We start from the raw sequence: 5,440 nt of genomic DNA on the forward strand, positions 1-5,440 counted from the left end.
TTATTTTTGTCTCCTGATTATCAGTAACCCGAATTTCTCTTTTAGCTTTGACCAAGACTCATATTTTTGGTTAAACACCATGATACCTTTAAAAATAAAATATTTTCAGGTAAACATCCACTGGAAAGATTTCTTAGTTCCTGCAAAATTTGCTATTTTTAATAAATTTTCTTATCATCAACTCATTATAAAAGCCTACAATAGGTGACCTCTCTAACATATCACATCTCTTCCATTCACTATAGAACTTAAACAACAAAATGTCTTTTACAAGAGCAAGCTGTATTTGTGGGTTCTTATTCTTGTTCCTAGCTCTTGCATGTGAAGCTAGGGTTCCAAGAAATGCTAATGCAGGGTTTATAGCAGTTAATGATGCTCATTTTGAACTTAGGCTGGTCTTTCTGTTTGTCGCACTTGGGCTTTCAGTGATGGAGGTGACAGAGCATTACAAGTATCACCTGGCGTTTATGATGAACGTGTTTTCCAGGTAAAGATTTATGTTTTGTGCAACGACCACATAAATAAATTTTACATTACCAAGTTAAGTTAACATAACAACATGTAGTTTTTTATATATTGTATGATATGGTAACCCGGAAGATATATCGAGTACTAATTCATTAAGTTAGGCTATGATAATGTAAGAATCCTTTGTCATCGCAACATGTATATAACTTAAATTCATTAAGTTAGGCTATGATTAAATATTTCTTGTTTAATTATTTAAGCAATATGAAGTGTGTCATTAGTTAATTAGATACTTTTTTAAAATTTTTCTAATTTAGGGTAATTGCTGTGTATTTTCTGGTTTTAGGGTTTGGATTTTGTGATTTCGGAAGCTAAAAAATATGGTGTTCGCTTAATCTTGAGCTTTGTAAACAACTGGAACGACTTTGGAGGAAAAGCTCAATATATTCAGTGGGCACGAAATGCAGGGGCTCAAATCAATAATGACGACGATTTCTATACTCATCCTACACTCAAAGATTATTACAAGAACCACATTAAGGTATGGATAGCAATGCTTGAAATTTTTTCACGTAAATAACAACTGTTTGATATTTATGCATTCTAATTTTCAATCTACATAGTATCTTCATTATTAAGTAAATTTGAAGAAGCTTGTTGGTGGTTAATAAATTTACGTTTTTGTGAAATCGCTACAGAAAGTCATTTCGAGGTACAATACCATTACTAGGGTTTCTTACAGAGATGATCCAACAATCATGGCATGGGAACTCATTAATGAGCCACGTGACCAAGCTGACTATTCTGGAAAAACTGTTAATGTAAGTCTCAAGTAATGCCTTTTAATTCATTTCCAAATTAGTTTAAGTTTATTAGAAATAGCAATGACTGACTTTTTGCTGTAAAATTTTGATTTCTTACTAATACCACTCTAGGTTTGGGTTCAAGAAATGGCAAGTTTCGTGAAGTCACTAGACAACAAACACTTGCTAGAGGTAGGAATAGAGGGATTTTATGGTGATTCAATTCCTGAAAGGAAGCAAGTTAATCCTGGTTATCAAGTTGGAACAGATTTCATCAGTAACCAACTTATCAATGAGATTGATTTTGCCACTATTCACGCTTACACTGACCAATGGTATATTAACATCTTTTCTCCACTCAAAAATTCATATAATTCCGTTATAATATATACTATGAAAAGGAAAGAACTCTAAACTACTCGAAGAAAGAGAACATATAACTTTAGATCTAATTAAGTTATATATGCTGGCTGTATAGATATATACATATTATACATGATTAGTGTAGTTTAACTTATTATAGCAGTCATTATGTTATTAGGTTATCAAAGCTAGTTATAGAAATTTACCTATATAATTACCTTATAAGTGACCTACTTGTGTAAAAAATTATTACGCTATCGGTGAATAAAATATTTTTACATTTACAGGGTATCGGGACAGAGCGATGATGCACAATTAGCATGGATGGAAAGGTGGATTACAAGCCATTGGCAAGATGCAAGAACCACACTAAAGAAACCTCTAGTTCTAGCTGAATTTGGAAAGTCTAATAAAGGTTAAGGATATAGTCTTAGTTCAAGAGACACATTCATGAGTAGTGTGTATAAAAATGTCTATAATTTAGCAAAAGAAGGAGGAACTATGGCAGGAAGCTTAGTATGGCAACTTATGGCACAAGGGATGGAGAATTATGATGATGGTTATTGTATAGTTTTGGGACAAAACCCTTCAACTGCACGAATAATTTCAGGTCAATCGCAGTCCATGACGACATTGACTCATTTGGTTCATTGAGTGAAGGCATGAAGATTATCAATAATTAATTTTATGATTTTACAATAATCAATTTATGATAGGATTGAGTGATCTTAAATCCATAATTTTTTGAGTAATTATTCCAGCTCGCTCACATTACCAAACATGTGAAGCTGATTAAACTCAATAATATATGTAATTGCATAAATTGTTTCCGGAACAGTTTCTCTCTCAAATACCATATATCGATCTTCTTTTAATTAATTTACTCTTCGTCACTTATATACTACTTGGAGTGCGATCCCTTCCCTGAACTCTACGTGAATACGGGATGCCTTATGCATTCAGCTGTCATTTTCCTCTTATATACCACAAGCCAATAGAATACAGGTGATCACACCCAACCATACTTTATAAAAAGGACAAAGCGGTCGCTGCAAATATATTCAGGTTAACAAGTCAGGAGTCGAATCTCACAGGGAATTAACCTATCGATCACAGCTATTGGACTCACAGAAATTCATGTATTCAATCTTCAGAGATATTTGAATAACAAATTTGGTGTTTATTAACTAGATATTACGTAGTAAAAATAAGAACTAGCTATAAACTGATTGTAAGCAAGAATGAGAATGGTCTAAGGTTATGATTTCTCCTCTTGTTGGAATCCTTTCCGCTATGTTTGATATAAATTTTCCTAAGTCTTCTCAATCGATCATGAGTACTCTAAAACTGTCGTAACTCTCTCCCGAGTAATTACAACAATATACTAGACATATTCTCTCGAATTACGCTAGCTAGCCTTAGTTACAGCTCACTTAGATCACACCCAAGGTTTCGTTATCCCTAATCTCACCTTTAAACCCTTCGTATGATCCCTCATATACGTTAGGAGTGATGTTATTCAACAACTACCTAAACATACACTCTTTTCCGAGTAATGCATACTAAATAGGTACAGCCGATTGAGGGCCCTTCAATCAACATCAATCACAATATAGTTGAACAAATAGAGAAATTATTAGGGCAAATCTATATTAACATAACACAAAATTCATCCTCCAAGAGATTCCATCAAAACTCTAGATTAGAAGTTTAGCTACGTATAATCATTTTCACAATCATAATGATATAATTCATTCTCAATGATAAAAACAAGAAGAAGAAAGGTAAAAACTCTATGTCGAATCTTCCGCCTTGCTTCTTGCCTGTTCTTGCCTTCAAAAATATTTCAAAAACCTCGATATCCTCTATTTAGGCGAGCTGGGTTTCTTATAGGTCAAGGAGAGTCGTCCTGAAAATTACACAATTGACCTTGGAATGTTTGGCTCCGAGCACCCCGTCCGCGGCCACGGATTGACCGCGGATTCGACATATGTTCTGTCCGCGACTGTGGATTGACCCTAGACCTGGGCGCGGATTTCATCCTTGCTCTTTCTTCTCTTTTTCGATCGTGTTGTCCTCCGATTGGCCTTCCATGCTCCATATTGACTTTAAAACACTCTTTTAGCTTTCTTCTAGCTCGGAGTGGCTCCTACAAAGCAATAAACTCGTAATTAGAGCATTTTGTTATCTTTTACAATCAAACATAGGTAAAGTGCAGCCAAATTAGAGTGTAAAAATTAGCTAACTTGCATGATTATCATCTATTATCACACCCCACACTTAAATTCTTGCTCGTCCTCGAGCAATCAAACCACACTCTACAACGGCCTAACTTCACTGAGCGACTCCCCTAACTCGTCACACCAAGAACATTTCACAAGAATTGAGCTCAATAGTGTAACATCTTCGCCTCAAGAGCTGACTCTCCCATGCCACGCAATATTCCTAACTTTACTCACTTACTCTAGCACAGAGGTTAAGACTCACCTTTTCTTCATGAGTCAAGTGCCCTTTCATAACAAATGAGAGTGGTTCCACACACAATAACATTTAAGAACAATTAGGAACTCAAGATAAAAAGAATTCACTTACTCAAAAAGAACATTCATATGCCACAAAAAATGCACCACAGGCTTGCCTGTAGTGTACTACTCCACTAACTCGAGTTCATTCAGTCTAGAATCAATTAAGACTTCATTTGATTGTAATGTAGGTTACGGGATGGGTAGGATACATTTAGGTAGAAGAGTGACTACACCTCCCTAAGCATTTTAATACATAACCTTTATCATTTAAAACCCCACACCTATGTCAAACCATAGCTCTACCTTCATATCACTATATATTAACTCCATTCTTCTTTAAGCACAATTACATCAAGAGCCACCCCTATTCCCTTATCAAGGAATATTTTTTTTTTCACAACAATACACTATTATTTTCTTTCTCTTTCACTTCAATTGGCTCTTACTTGTTCAAAACAGTGCACCCTTCTCCTTATTTTATTAGTTCCACTCAAAAGCCAAACCACCCACCCCACACTTTAACTTTTACAAAGTTTAGAACAATTCAGGTGCTCATGAGAGGTAAAGATTCAAATAGATGATTAATTCAAACAAATGGGTAAGGCTTGTAATGTGGTTGCCAAAGAACAGGATTATAGGCTCAAAGGGGTTAACTACGATACATAACAATTAGGCGGGTAAAATATATATATCTGGTTTAACAAATAAAAGCCTATATCATTTCCAAGACTAAACAAACTACTATTTCGCTTTGCAAACACACATGGCAAGTTCTAGGTATCCAATGCAGTGCACAGAATACAACAATCCTCACACACACATGGAACATGACTCACTCCAGATTGGATCATCGAAACGCTCTAGTCAGAGTACTTAAGCCAAATTAAGAACATACAATTTAAGGTACTCTAATAAGAATCAACAATTGAGCCCCAAGCGTCATATTAAAGTATCTACTGTGTTCATAGCATAATGACGATAAGGGATCCTCCTTCCATATCAGCCCTTAGCCCACAAGTACCTAAAAATTAAAAAAATAACAAAAAAAACTAACCCGGTTCAAACAAAAACCCTTGGGAAAGAACCGCGGTCAAAAGAAAAACCAAGGGGTAATTGATATACTACCTACAAAAGAAAATCCTTTTTTTATATATCGACTTAGACCCTCAAGAAACCCATCGAGTGATATCCGTCGTCGGGACAAGTCGAACACATTTAGACTACTAATCAAAAACAAAAATCAAACTAACCAATGACTACAATCAAATTAACCAAAGACTA

The 5,440-nt window shown here is 35.0% G+C and overlaps 1 pseudogene; it reads left to right on the top strand.

Annotated features, from left to right (window-relative positions):
- Positions 1-260: 260 nt before the first annotated feature.
- LOC107830833 (mannan endo-1,4-beta-mannosidase 1-like) lies at positions 261-2,288 on the top strand (annotated as a pseudogene).
- The last annotated feature ends 3,152 nt before the right edge of the window (positions 2,289-5,440 follow it).

Source organism: Nicotiana tabacum, chromosome 22 (assembly GCF_000715075.1).
Source record: "Nicotiana tabacum cultivar K326 chromosome 22, ASM71507v2, whole genome shotgun sequence".
Lineage (NCBI taxonomy): Eukaryota > Viridiplantae > Streptophyta > Magnoliopsida > Solanales > Solanaceae > Nicotiana > Nicotiana tabacum.